This window comes from Ranitomeya imitator, chromosome 3, assembly GCF_032444005.1.
Source record: "Ranitomeya imitator isolate aRanImi1 chromosome 3, aRanImi1.pri, whole genome shotgun sequence".
NCBI classification, from domain to species: domain Eukaryota; kingdom Metazoa; phylum Chordata; class Amphibia; order Anura; family Dendrobatidae; genus Ranitomeya; species Ranitomeya imitator.
The window spans coordinates 129,135,557-129,150,959 of NC_091284.1; the positions used below are offsets into that span (position 1 = coordinate 129,135,557).

Sequence of the window (15,403 nt, forward strand, 5' to 3'; positions counted from 1 at the left end):
TTATAAAAGCAATGACAATATAGAGCATAAATTCAATGGAAAAAGCCATTGCACGGGGGCAAAGGGAAAGAAGACTCAATGGTATAATGACCATGTGTACTATGGGCCTGGGATATGGAAAAATGTGACCATATACTGCCAAAAATATTTTTATTCATATATATAAACCAGGTTTCCAAAGGCGGCATAATGTGCCAGCAGTTATTAAAGGTATAAGTCCCACTGGCCCCCGTTGCCGTACATAAGGCCTACGCCTATTCCCATGGAAGCTACATCCTACAGCCAATAGGCGGTTGGTTAAGGAGTGCAGCTAAATAGCTGCAACTAAAAGGTTGAGCACACAAAGTGTCCAATAAGAGTCCACGATTATGTGAAATGGAGAAAGATCCAAAATGGCCCCAGGTCATGTACAGGAGAAGTCCAACAATCCATTCATAGTCCGGGTAGATATAGTCCAATCCAAATAGGTCCAATCCAAACATGGCCTTCCACGTGGGACGTATTTGATAGACACATCACTTTCCGTAGAAAAATCCACTAATAAACCATCTTCGAAGCATGACGAATACAGGTCCCAGAAGTCCGCCGGCATAATGCAGAGAAGTGCAGAATGGATACCCACCCCTCTCATTACCAAGCCCTGACATACAAGGCTTGGCAGATCCAAACCAAAGACGGCAGCTAGAGACAAAAAATAGAGGAAAGAAGAAGAATCTTAGTATCACAAAATGATACACAACAAAACATGCAAGCAAAGATATAATGGTGGCAGAGAATCTCCAAATGGCTATGTTACCCCAGAAAACCTGTGAAAAGGAGTTCCTCATTTAGACCCGAGGGGGCCACTGTTTGTAATTTAAAGATCCATCTGGATTCAATTTGTAGAAGTTGTTTGCGTTTGTCCCCCCCCTCTCTCGTTGGGGGTGAGCTTTTGCAGGCCCACCACCTTATGATTGGCCGAGGAGCCCCCATGTTTGGCTAGAAAATGCTCAGCCACCGGGGTAAGGACCCTGCCCTTCCTCAGATCAGATGCTGCTAAATGCACTGTGGAATGGTGTTTCTGTGCCCGCTTCCTAAGTTCTTGGGTGGTCTGCCCAACATACACCATCCTACAAGGACAAATGAGAGCGTAAATTACATCCCTACATCTACAATTAATGTATGCCCTAAGGGGATGCCTGCTGAGAAGTGTGGGATGCACAAAGAAGTCACGGGTCGGAACCATGTGAGGGCAGATATTACATTCTCCACATGGGAAAGACCCCCTCAGGGTGATGCCTCTATTCAACTTCACTGTTGGTCTCTTGAAGTGACTCCTAGTAAGGAGATCCCTGAGGTTAGGTGCCCGTCTTGCTGTTAGCAAGGTTCTATTGCTCGTGACCTCCGATGTTTGTGCATCCATCCGAAGGATCTGTCAATGTTTAGACAAAATGTCACTGACCTGTCTCCAATTATTGTTAAAATCGGTGATGAATCTTTTCTGTATCTCCTGGTTTTGCCTCTTAGACGATGAGTGACTTCTGATCCTGTCCTTTTGCTCTTTGATAAGCTGTAGAAATGACACGTTTAGGGTAGCCCCTGTGTCTAAATCGTTCCGAAAGTTCACGAGCCTGGATTGAAAAATCACAGTCGCGGGTACAGTTACGCCTAACGCGTAAAAACTGGCCCGTGGGTACACCCACCTTTGTATGCCATGGGTGGAAGCTGGAAAATTCCAGAAGCGCGTTTGTTGCCGTGGGCTTTCGGAAAAGATTCGACGCCAGGTGCTGTTCGTGTGGAAATACCCTCAGGTCCAAAAAGGTGATGTCCTTTGCAGAGATGGAATATGTAAGAAAAATGTTGTATGGGTTGGAATTCAGGTTATCAAAAAATGTAATACATTCCTCCTCTGTACCCTTCCAGATAATGAAAACATAATCTATGAAGCTGTACCAGGCGTGTACGTGGGCAGCGAAGAGTGGAGAGGAATAAACAAATTTGTCCTCCCACCAGCCTAAAAAGGTATTAGCATAGGCTGGTGCACACTTTGCGCCCATCGCCACGCCTGATCGCTGTAAATAATGGACCCTATCAAAAAGAAAAAAGTTGTGGTGGAGCACGAATGACATCAAGTCAAGGAGAAACGAATCATGACCCCTATCCATAGCTTACTTTTTGGATAAGAAGACTTCTATCGCCTCTATCCCATCCTTGTGGCCAATGTTTGAATAAAGTGATTCCACATCACAGGTAACTAATAAAAAATCCGTAGGGAGTATGACCTGACCACAAATTTCAATGAAATGTGAGGAATCACGAACAAATTACGGAAGAGATGAGGCAATAGGCTGGAGAAAGAAGTCCAAGTACTCACCTGCCCTCTCGCACATACTGCCGACACTGGACACAATGGGTCTCCCGGGAGGCCTGATGCTGTCTTTATATATTTTCGGCAGCATATAGAATGTTGCCGTTACCGGGTTGGCCACCCACAAATACTGTTTCTCTTGCGGGGAAATGATGGCAAGCTGTAAGGCTCTGTAGAGTAGTTGTTCATACTTGGAGAGAAAAATAGAGGTAGGGTCAGATGGAAGTTTTTGATAATACTGCACATTGTTCAGTTGGCGTTTAGCCTCAGCTTCATAAAGTTGAGTTGACCATAGGACCACGTTACCCCTTTTGTCTGCCTCTTTGATAGTGAAATCCCTGTTATTCTGTAGGGCAGTGAGGGCACGTTTTTCCTCTATACTCAAGTTGGAAGGACCACTTACCCGGATAGGCATGGCCATAATATCCCGTTTGACCATCTCAAAGAATATTTTTATGGCCGGTACCAGGGAAAACAAGGGAGTTTTGAGAGATTTGTTCCTATACTATATGGAAATTTCCTTCTGTCGGAGTCTACTTCGTTCTTCTCCAGTAGCTCCAATAGATCTTGAAAAGTCTGACGTTCGTCTGTTGGAATTGTTTGTAGGATGTCTTGTCTCCTGTACATGACCTGGAAGGTTAACTTTCTGCAAAACAAATAAAGGTCTTTTACAAGGGTAAATTTGTCAGCAACATGCGTAGGAACGAACGATAGGCCCTTTTGGAGTACGGATAATTCCGTGGGTGTAAGGACATGATCGGAAAGATTTATAAACTGCAATGTTGTTGAACCGGATACAAGCTCAGATGTTTCTTGATAACAAGCCCCCACCTCCTCTACTTCCGCCTGGTAAGATATTTGTGGCGATGGGGAGAGGTATGGCCCCTGTGCCGCACGAACCGTTTTGTTGCGTTTCTTGTGTTTTTCTCCCCCGTCTGGTCCATGATCGACCTCGCTGCCGGCAGAGGACAAAAAAAAATCGCTGGAACTCTTCCCTATATGAGGATGTCGAAGCCATTGGAAGAGGATCACCCCTATAATTTCTAGGCCGACGGGCATTGCCCATGTGTTTCCATTTATAAACCATTCCTTGTTCAAAATCGGCTTTGTCCCTCTGGAATTTTTTACTTTTACGTTGTGTTATTTCAGTTTCGTATTTATCCAGAGTGTCCTTTAGTTTATGCTTAAAGGACGTAACCAAGCCCTCATCATGATTTGATAATTTAGTCTCCAGTTCTTTAATCGAGTTTTTAGTCTGTGAAAATAATGTTCTATCATGCTCAAGTAACAAATTAATCAAAATGCCTGAGCATCGAGTAAGTCCCTGTTCCCAAAGTTGCTTAAAAGCCACAGAAGGCTCCCAAGCCGGAAAAATAGGTATGCGGAGACCCCTAGGGACAAAGCCCGATTTGGTGTACTCCTCCAAACTCCTCATATTCCACCAGAGTCTTACACCCGTCTTGTGGGCCCTGGTCAGATCAGAGCAGAGTATGGAAAAATCATTATCCAAATGGGGTACAGCAGCCCCCGCCGTCTCAAAGATTCTGGAGGATTTAGCCAACCAGGCCGCCTCCCTAGCCTCCCAGTCCATAGCGACAACAACCGGTATATCAAAAACAGAAAAATACAAAAATAATAGTAATCACAGCACCATCCAAATAGATGTGTGCAACCCTTAGGAAGAATGCCCTGGGACACAGGGCTAGATTACTAGCACAAGTTATAGATTAAGGGTGCACTCTTGCTGTATAACATAGAGTAAAACGGGTGCAGTGCCTAGTCCACTAATATATATAACCTGAAGAAGAAAAGAGAATGGACTAAACCAGGCCTGCACAACCATATAGTATAGAAAAATAGCAAAACACATTTTATTAAACGCCACAAAAAAAAATATAAAAACACTTAAAAATACAACAATGTATATAACACCCCTATACATCCTGATGGGTATGCAGCAAGTATACATGGAATGTATGTAGACAGGCCAATATAATCATCTTTTTTTCTTCAGGCGCTAGTTGGTAGGCACTGATTTCCACCTGCAAAGGGAACTCTGGATGTGCCTTTGGACCGGCTGGACTCAGCCAGCCCAGTTAACAGTGCTCTGGATTGTAGATCCTGAAGTCTTCAGTAAAAGGTAAAGAGACTGCAACCCTGTGTCCTCGTTATTAATCGCGCCTCACATCATCGCCACCTACACTACTGGGAAGCCCTGGGGATATACTTCACCTGTGGGAAGGTATACCATCTAGCTGCCATTCCATCACCCCAGCGGACCCCTAAGCAGCGTCAGTCGCCCTGACCGAATACCATAGGTGGCTTCACGAACCCTTGACTAACTACCATCACCCCTTTTATTGGACGCCCCTTAGCAGGGTCACGGACCGGGTCCAGCCACCGTGACAACCCCAGCACCGAGACAGAGAGGACCGGTACCGAGTAAACCGCGGCCCTGCGTCTGGGGGCGCTCCATATAGGTTCCTCAAACCGCTGTTAAGAATGTAGGATGCATTGTCAGCTGGAAGGGACCAAAGTAGAAGCTATGATTGAGTGGCCCAAAGCCACCAAATTAGGGGAGCTCAAATCTTTTGTACAATCTTGTGGGTACTGCCTAAGATTTTTACCCCAATATTTCAAGATGGTGAAGCCTTTAACTGCTCTCACCCAAGGATGCCCCCCCTCCATGAGGGATGGCTTTGTGTAAGCAGCCTGCAACAAAGGCCTACTTCAAGGTATGTGTGCGCTTTGGAGAGAGATGAATAGCAGCGTGTGATGAGGCCTTTGAGAAACTCAAAACCTGATTGACACAGGCACCAGTGCTGGCCTATGCAGACCTCAACAAACCAAATCTATTTCGTGTGGATGCTTCTTTTTGAGGTGCTTGGAGCAATCTTGTACCAAGAGTGAAATGGTTGTCCTGCAACCAGTCTACTACATCAGTTGAGAGTTAACTAAGAATTATCTATATGGAAGCATTGCTGGGACTTGTGTTTAATGCACTATGAGCTATATTCGGAGCAGCCTTGGCCCCCACCTTGAACTTTGTTTCCATTTCTGCAGCCATTTATAGTTTAAGCAGTAGTTAGGCGTTTGTTTGTTGCCATTAAAATGGAAAGCGTCATCCCTAACATTCAGGTTAACGGCAAAGCCCTATATTGTATTTGCATTTGTAGATTGTGTAATATTATTTTACTTGCTATTCCCCCACATCATATTCACCATTTATCCATGTTATAAATAAACCTGTTAATTGTTCCAACATCCTCTCTTGTGAGTGTATGCGGAGTGTGGATAGGGGTTTACAGAGTTGATCCCTGGCAGAAGAGGAAGACCCTCTTGCATCCCACTACAGCTCCCAGCACGACTCGGGTGAAGGTACACCTTGCCCATGGAGGTAGCTTAAAGGGGTGGTACAGTACAATCTTGTAAAAGGTTTTTAGTGCACAAATTGGACAACTCTTGTGTGCACAATAGCCACAATAAGATAACCTTTCTGTTAGGACCCTAAGGCCGGGATCACAAATGCGAGAAACACGTCCGTGTCTCGCATGCGAAATCCAAGCTCTGGCGCCGGCACTCCAGAGCGGAGCGTGTGGCCGCATAGGAACACATGGAGCTGCACGCTCCGCTCCACAGTGCCGGCGCCAGAGCTTGGATTTCACATGCGAGACACGGACGTGTTTCTCGCATGTGTGATCCCGGCCTTAACCTAATTTTCTCAAACATAAATCTCCTGGAAAAAAAAAACCTTGAAATTTCTATGCTTGAATACTTACTTTTACTACAAAAAAGTAGATGGCTTTTACTGCTACTTGAATGTGATCATTCACTATAGTCAATTCCAAAGAATTTGGGACAATGTGTAAATGTAAAAAAAAAAAAAATAATAATGCAATGACTGGAAATCTTATAGCCATATTTTATTCACAAGAGACCAGAGGACACTGATCAGAAATTGGAAGTTAGACAAGTTTTTTTTCAAATGAAATGGAAAAAAAAATATTTAGAAATTGAACACAACACATCTGAAAAAACAGGACAAAGCCAGGTCTACCCTTGTATAGCATCCCCTCTTGTTTTTACAAGTCTGTTGAATGTTGTCCCATTCTTGTCTCATTAAGGATTCTCACTGCTCAACAGTCCTGGGTAGTCTTTGACGGATTTTCTTGTGTTGTGTTTTTTTTTTTTTTACTTTTTAAATGTTTCGTATTCCATTTTATGGTTAAAAGAAGGATCATCCCCGTGCTGCCACAAGAAGAATTCTAAAAATTGTAGAGGTTTCAACGTGGTTTATTCTACGCGTTTCAGGGTTCAGGTGACCCTTCATCAGGACATACCACAAATGTTGTACAAGAGTCATAGGTATACAGGGTTTAAAGGGAACCTGTCACCCCCCAAAATTGATGGTGAGGTAAGCTCACCGTCATCAGGCGCTTATCTACAGCATTCTGTAATGCTGTAGAGAAGCCCCCGATGTAACCTGAAAGATGAGAAATAAAGGTTAGATTATACTCACCCAGGAACGGTCCCGCTGCGGTCTGGTCAAATGGGTGTCTCAGGTCCTCTCCGGCGCCTCCTATCTTCATTCCATGATGTCCTCTTCTTGTCTTCACGCTGCAGCTCCGGTGCAGGCATACTTTGTCTGCCCTGTTGAGGGCAGAGCAAAGTACTGCAGTGCGCAGGCGCCGGACCTCTCTGACCTTTCCGGCGCCTGCGCACTGCAGTACTTTGCTCTGCCCTCAACAGGGCAGACAAAGTACGCCTGCGCCGAAGCCGCAGCGTGAGGACAAGAAAAGGACGTCATCCTATGAAGATGGGAGGCCCCGGACCGCGATGTCAATCGGACCGGACTACCCCCTTACGTGAGTATTTTCTAACCTCTTTTTCTCATCTTTCAGGATACAGAATGCTGTAGATAAGCCCCTGATGACGGTGAGCTTACCTCCCCATCGATTTTGGGGGTGACAGGTTCCCTTTAAGTACACGTCTGCATTTGGAAGCGACGCCCAATGTATCAGATAACACCCAGTGTCAGAGTTCAGGCTCATCAGGAAGTTCACATGACAAGATTAAAAATAATCAGAGAAATACAAATTGATATTTTACACATTTAGCCTTATTTCTGTTTATAAGATAACAAAAATTGAAAAGGGAGAAAGAAAAACATAAAAAAAAAATAGAGAGCACGGTCTCACTGAGAGTAGAACCGAACTCACATCGGAAAGAATGAAACATTCAGAGGTGAAGGCATTTGAGCTACTGAGCTGGAAGGATAGACTCTTGGAGAACACCGATTGCCAGTGTTGAACCATAGTTAAAATACTTTTTTTTATTAATAAATATTAAAAAAAATTTATATTAAAAGTGGAATTGTGTTTGTCAAATTATTTGGGAGTATATCATACCACAAAAATAAATAATTAAGAAAAGGGGAGTTAAAACGCTGGAGCATACACCAAATGAAGATCACTTCACTAGGAGTGAGAGAAAATGGGCACATCTGATCAATTCATGGAGAGTCCAGAGGACAAATGCTCCCCCAGTCATATGGAATAAAGCTGACGGGTTCAAGCACCAGCAGAGCGCAAAAAAAGGGGTTCGGCTTCCCAGAAAGGCACAGAAACTTAATGATTAGACAAAGCAGAAGCACATAGACATAACCTTACAGCCATTAAAACTTAGTATTAAAATCATTAAGGTAATTTTTAGTTCTACAAATGTTAAAAAATATATATATATATATATAACGCTGGGAGCATCACTCTGTCCGAAGCCTTTATAGACTGCGCAAGCGCCGGCGCAGTCTGGGCCTCACAGAGTGACGCTCCCGGGAGATCGCGGTATGCGTTCACACTGAACGCACAGCACGATCTCCAACAGAGAAGCAGGGACCGCCAGGAGGGTGAGTATCGGCTATATTCACCTGTCCTCCGTTCCACCGCTGAGCGCCGCCATCTTCCCGGTCTTCGGCCTGTGCCCTTCAGTTCAGAGGGTGCGATGACGCGCTTAATGCGCGCCGGCGCCGCCCTCTGACTGAACAGTCACAGCCAGGAGACCGGGAAGATGGCGACGCCCAGCGGTGGAACGGAGGACAGGTGAATATAGTAAGTGCTGGGGGGCCTGAGCTGGCGGCGATACCGGCACCTGACCCCCACAGTGCGCCGGTGTCCCCGCCTGCTCAGGCCCCCGGATGGGTGCAGCACATGACAGGATGGGGACGCAGGATGGGTGCAGCACAGGACAGGATGGGGACTCAGGATGGGAGCAGCGCATGACAGGATGGGGACGCAGGATGGGGACGCAGGATGGGTACAGCACATGACAGGATGGGTGCAGCACATGACAGGATGGGGACGCAGGATGGGTGCAGCACATGACAGGATGGGGACGCAGGATGGGTGCAGCACATGACAGGATGGGGACGCAGGATGGAGCAGCACATACCAGGATGGAGACCATATACCAATATAAATGCTCGCCACCCGGGGGGTTCAATAGCTAGTGTATGTATGTGTGATATATATATATATATATATCAGCCCACATTCATTAAAAACCTGCAAAAATCAGATAAAAACTTCAGTAAAAGGCAGGAGGCCTTACACCCCAATTGCTAGGTTGCTTTAGGATGTGTAGTGGACAGATCATCTAGGATTGTCAATTGATGCAAATTGTCATCCTCTAGCTTAGCAGTAACTGCCACCTTTCCCCTCACTTACTGTTTATGGAAAATGGCTATGCAAGCAAGGTAAAAATGAGGTGGAAAAAAAAACATAGAAAATTGGAACAAAGAGAAACAGAACAGGAAAGCATTCCTTATGAAACAGTCTGACCACAATCTACAAGGATCTTGCTGTTTTGACTAGGATGGTATAGTCATATCTCCTATCAAGCAAATGGAAGAACAGATGAAAAAGGTAATAACCTGGTAGATAAATCATATTCCAGTCTAAAACTAGGAACACCAAAAGATTATAGAGGGTAGGTGGACCTAGCGGTCCTTTAACTCTCACTCACTGATGGATTTTCAGTAATCCTATACAACTCTAAAGCCGCACCCAATTGATCACTGATCCAAGTACAATAGGTCCCTCTTGAAGTCTAATTGATTGGCAAGCTCAACGGTTACCATCCCTCCCATACACTTTAGCTGAGTGGAAAGGGCCATGGGCAAGTATCGACACTTCTATACGTGGCTTACACAGAGTTAGGTGGGTCCTGAATCTGATGCTTGAAATGGGGAACTAAACAAATTTTACTCAATCCCTGGATGCGAGGTTATACACTTTTCAGCATTCTGCATGTCAAGGAGCTGAGAATCATTGAGAAACTCATAACGTATGTGAATAAAATTAAACTTTCCACCTAATAATAATTTCATACGATTAATTCTGCTTAATGCTATTTGGCAGGCCTCCGCATGACACAGTACAGTGAGCAAAAGGAATTCTTGTTCCTATCTAATAGCGGTTTCCTCAGTTGATGAATAGCACCATACTGGAACCATTTACCTAATGCATTGCATATCTTCATATGGGCCTCCAGTCTTCCAATAACACACGTGTAAAGTGGTGCAGAGAGATCTGGGCTTCTAGGAAAACACCAAGCTATTCAATTTGTCATGGAAGAAGTATAGAAGATGTCATCTGATCTGAAGATATTGTATACTAAAAAATGAACATTTTTAATGATAGAACCTTGGACCTTTTTTATTTAAATGTCTAATAAAATAGCCCCCTTCAGTCAGCTGATCGCTGGAGGTCAGGCTCTAGGAAGAGGGCCGCAGATTTTCCCCTGCAGCTTAAATTTGATTTTTTTTACATAAATGGAGCAATCCTTTTTCAGGCACAGTCATCCAGCAGCTGATCAGAAAGTCTGTCGCCTATAGAGTTGCATGTATGTGTATATGTGTGTATATATACATGTAGTACAGACCAAAAGTTTGGATACACCTTCTCATTTAAAGATCTTTCTGTATTTTCATGACTATGAAAATTGTACATTCACACTGAAGGCATCAAAACTATGAATTAACACATGTGGAATTATATACTTAACAAAAAAGTGTGAAACAACTGAAATTATGTCTTATATTCTAGGTTCTTCAAAGTAGCCACCTTTTGCTTTGATGACTGCTTTGCACACTCTTGGCATTCTCTTGATGAGCTTCAAGAGGTAGTCATCGGGAATGGTTTTCACTTCACAGGTGTGCCCCGTCAGGTTTAAGGGATTTCATGCCTTATAAATGGGGTTGGGACCATCAGTTGTGTTGTGCAGAAGTCTGGTGGATACACAGCTGACAGACTGTTAGAATTTGTATTATGGCAAGAAAAAAGCAGCTAAGTAAAGAAAAACGAGTGGCCATCATTACTTTAAGAAATGAAGGTCAGTCAGTCCACAAAGTTGGGAAAACTTTAAAAGTGTCCCCAAGTGCAGTGGCAAAAACTACCAAGCGCTACAAAGAAACTGGCTCACATGGGGACCTGTTGTGAATTCTGTGATCAAGCTCCCTCCTGTGGTCACGAGTGGTACTGCGGCTTCTGAGTTTCCTTCCTCAGGTGATGAGGTTAAGTCGTTAGGTGCTGCTCTATTTAACTCCACCTAGTGCTTTGATTCTGACCTCCAGTCAATGTTCTAGTATTGGTCTTGCTTCCTCCTGGATCGTTCCTGTGGCCTGTCTGCTCAGCATAAGCTAAGTTCTGCTTGTGTCCTTTTGTTGCTATGTTTTCTGTCCAGCTTGCTTTTTTGGTTTTGCTTGCTTGCTGGAAGCTCTGAGACGCAGAGGGAGCACCTCCGTACCGTTAGTCGGTGCGGAGGGTCTTTTTGCCCCTCTGCGTGGTTGTTTGTAGGTTTTTGTGTTGACCGCAAAGCTATCTTTCCTATCCTCGGTCTATTCAGTAAGTCGGGCCTCACTTTGCTAAATCTATTTCATCTCTGTGTTTGTATTTTCATCTTAACTCAGTCATTATATGTGGGGGGCTGCCTTTTCCTTTGGGGAATTTCTCTGAGGCAATGTAGGCTTATTTTTCTATCTTCAGGACTAGCTAGTTTCTCAGGCTGTGCCGAGTTGCATAGGGAGCATTAGGCGCAATCCACGGCTACCTCTAGTGTGGTTTGATAGGTTTAGGGATTGCGGTCAGCAGAGTTTCCACGTCTCAGAGCTCGTCCTATGTTTTGTGGTTTTTGTCAGGTCACTTGTGTGCTCTGAACTTCAAGGTCCATTGTGGTTCTGAATTACCTATTCATAACAGGGACCGCCCCAGGAAAGGAAGACCAAGAGTCACCTCTGCTTCTGAGGATAAGTTTATCTGAGTCACCAGCCTCAGAAATTGCAGGTTAACAGCAGCTCAGATTAGAGACCAGGTCAATGCCACACAGTGTTCTAGCAGCAGACACATCTCTACAACAACTGTTAAGAGGAGACTTTGTGCAGCAGGCCTTCATGGTAAAATAGCTGCTAGGAAACCACTGCTAAGGACAGGCAACAAGCAGAAAAGACTTGTTTGTGCTAAAGAACACAAGGAATGGACAGAAGACCAGTGGAAATATGTGCTTTGGTCTGATGAGTCCAAATTTGAGATCTGTGGTTCCAACCACCGTGTCTTTGTGCGACGCAGAAAAGATGAACGGATAGACTCTACATGCCTGGTTCCCATCGTGAAGCATGGAGGAGGAGGTGTGATGGTGTGGGTTTCTTTGCTGGTGACACTTTTGGGGATTTATTCAAAATTGAAGGCATACTGAACCAGCATGGCTACCACAGCATCTTGCAGCGGCATGCTATTCCATCCGGTTTGCGTTTAGTTGAACCATCATTTATTTTTCAACAGGACAATGACCCCAAACACACCTCCAGGCTGTGTAAGGGCTATTTGACCAAGAAGGAGAGTGATGAAGTGCTTCGCCAGATGACCTGGCCTTCAGTCACCAGACCTGAACCCAATCGAGATGGTTTGGGGTGAGCTGGACCGCAGAGTGAAGGCAAAAGGGCCAACAAGTGCTAAGCATCTCTGGGAACTCCTTCAAGATTGTTGGAAAACCATTCCCGGTGACTACCTCTTTAAGCTCATCAAGAGAATGCCAAGAGTGTGCAAAGCAGTCATCAAAGCAAAAGGTGGCTACTTTGAAGAACCTAGAATATAAGACATATTTTGAGTTGTTTCACACTTTTTTGTTAAGTATGTAATTCCACATGTGTTAACTCATAGTTTTGATGCCTTCAGTGTGAATGTACAACTTTTACAGTCATGAAAATACAGAAAAATCTTTAAATGAGGTGTCCAAACTTTTGGTCTGTACTGTATGTGTGTGTGTGTGTGTGTGTGTGTGTATGTATGTATATATGTATGTGTATATGTATGTATGTGTGTGTGTATATAATATATATATATACAGTTAGGTCCATATATATTTGGACAGAGACAACATTTTTCTAATTTTGGTTACAGACATTACCACAATGAATTTTAAACAAAACAATTCAGATGCAATTGAAGTTCAGACTTTCAGCTTTCATTTGAGGGTATCCACATTAAAATTGGATGAAGGGTTTAGGAGTTTCAGCTCCTTAATATGTGCCACCCTTTTTTTAAAGAGACCAAAATTAATTGGACAATTGACTCCGAGGCTATTTCATGGACAGGTGTGGGCAATCCCTTCGTTATGTCATTCTCAATTAAGCAGATAAAAGGCCTGGAGTTGATTTGAGGTGTGGTGCTTGCATTTGGAAGGTTTTGCTGTGAAGTAAACATGCGGTCAAAGGAGCTCTCCATGCAGGTGAAACAAGCCATCCTTAAGCTGCAAAAACAGAAAAAACCCATCCGAGAAATTGCTACAATATTAGGAGTGGCAAAATCTACAGTTTGGTACATCCTGAGAAAGAAAGAAAGCACTCGTGAACTCATCAATGCAGAAAGACCTGGGTGCCTACAGAAGACAACAGTGGTGGATGATCACAGAATAATCTCCATGGTGAAGAGAAACCCCTTCACAACAGCCAACCAAGTGACCAACACTCTCCAGGAGGTCGGCGTATCAATATCCAAATCTACCATAAAGAGAAGACTGCATGAAAGTAAATACAGAGGGTTAACTGCAAGGTGCAAGCCACTCATAAGCATCAAGAATAAAAAGGCTAGACTGGTTTTGCTAAAAAACATCTAAAAAAGCCAACACAGTTTTGGAAGAACATTCTTTGGACAGATGAAACCAAGATCAACCTCTACCAGAATGATGGAAAGAGAAAAGTATGGCGAAGGCATGGTACAGCTCATGATCCAAAGCATATCACATCATCTGTAAAACAATGTGGAGGCAGTGTGATGGCTTGGGCATGCATGGCTGCCAGTGGCACTGGGTCACTAGTGTTTATTGATGATGTGACACAGGACAGAAGCAGCTGAATGAATTCTGAGGTATTCAGAGCCATACTGTGTGCTCAGATCCAGCCAAATGCAGCAAAACAGTCGTCGTTTCATACTACAGATGGACAATGACCCAAAACATAAAGCCAAAGCAACCAGGAGTTTATTAAAGCAAAGAAGTGGAATATTCTTGAATGGCCAAGTCAGTCACCTGATCTCAACCCAATTGAGCATGCATTTCACTTGTTAAAGACTAAACTTCAGACAAAGGCCCACAAACAAACATCAACTGAAAACCTCCGCAGTGAAGGCCTGGCAGAGCATCAAAAAAGAGGAAACACAGCGTCTGGTGATGTCCATGAGTTCAAGAATTCAGGCAGTCATTGCCAACAAAGGCTTTTCAACCAAGTACTAAAAATGAACATTTTATTTAAAATTATTTAATCTGTCCAATTACTTTTAGTCCCTTTTAAAAACAGGGTTGCACATGTTAAGGAGCTGACACTCCTAAACCCTTCATCCAATTTTAATGTGGATACCCTCAAATGAAAGCTGAAAGTCTGAACTTCAACTGCATCTGAATTATTTTGTTTCAAATTCATTGTGGTACTGTCTATAACCAAAATTTGAAAAATGTTGCCTCTGTCCAAATATATATGGACCTAACTGTATATATAAGTATCCATCCATTTAGCTTACATTTTTAATAGATTCATTGCAGTGATTATACAAAAAAACGGATTTCACATGAATGTCTTACTAATGGCAAAAATGGACACATGAAGGCATACAGATGACACTACAAATGAGAAATCTTCCATTTTTTTTTTCTGACTCTTCATACACTTGAATGAACCTAATGGGTGATTACGAGTGGAGCCTAAGTGGAGCATATTATACTTCTCTATGCAGTCCAGGGTCGGACTGACCCACCGGAGAACCAGAGGATTCTCTGGTGGGCCCAGAGAATGCCAGCAGCTGCCTAGGGCCCCCACTGCTCCAGGGGCCCCCAGCCAGTGCCGTTTCACTAATAGCGGCACACCCAGCAGCTATGGGGCCCCTGAGTCAAGGGGGGCCCGCCTGGTGCCAGTGGAGCAGAAGCTGGAGACACGAGCATGTCCCCGCTGCTAAAGAGAAATGAATATTCGTGCTTCCCCACACCCCCATGGGTGTGGAGGAGTGAACATTCATTTCACTTTAATAGCGGGCAGTGTTAGCCGCAGGCTGATGCTAACACTGCCCACATGTAAAGCCGGTGCGGCTGCATGGGGGCCCCGGAGCTGGGCCCTGCAAGGTGGCTAACCCTGAGGGCAATTGGTGGGCAGAGAGTGACCCTGCAGCTTGGCAGCGGAGCTGCAGGGATCCGATGGCATCCTGCTTCCTGTCTGACACAGCGTGGCTGGATAATGCCCACATTCAGCACGTGGCTGTTTCAGACAGAAAGCTGGCGGTGATGAAGATGCTGCCGGGATGTGCTGCGGCTGCTAGAAGCATTCAGAGAGGTGAGTGATGATGTGTCTGCGTGCGTGTGTATGCGGTGCTTTGTGTGTGTGTGTATTGGAGAGGGCAGTAGTGGGGAGAAGGCAATGTTGCTGATAGTGGAAAGGATGATGGGGTAGTTGGGGGAGGCAATGATGGAGGTGTTGAAATGGGCAATGATGGGGAGAAAGTGGTGGTGGGGAGGAGGCAA

General features: G+C 44.4%; 1 protein-coding gene across 2 annotated transcripts in view; it reads left to right on the forward strand.

Moving 5' to 3' along the window:
* METTL27 (methyltransferase like 27) overlaps window positions 1-15,403 on the forward strand; it is a 130,491-nt gene that overhangs the window by 46,014 nt on the left and 69,074 nt on the right. Inside the window, exon 2 of one of the 2 annotated variants that reach the window (XM_069761434.1) lies at window positions 4,362-4,487. The exons of the other annotated variant lie outside the window; for it this stretch is intronic. The gene's annotated coding sequence lies outside the window, so the exon portion shown is untranslated. The remainder of the gene's footprint in view (window positions 1-4,361; window positions 4,488-15,403) is intronic. 2 annotated transcript variants of the gene reach the window in all.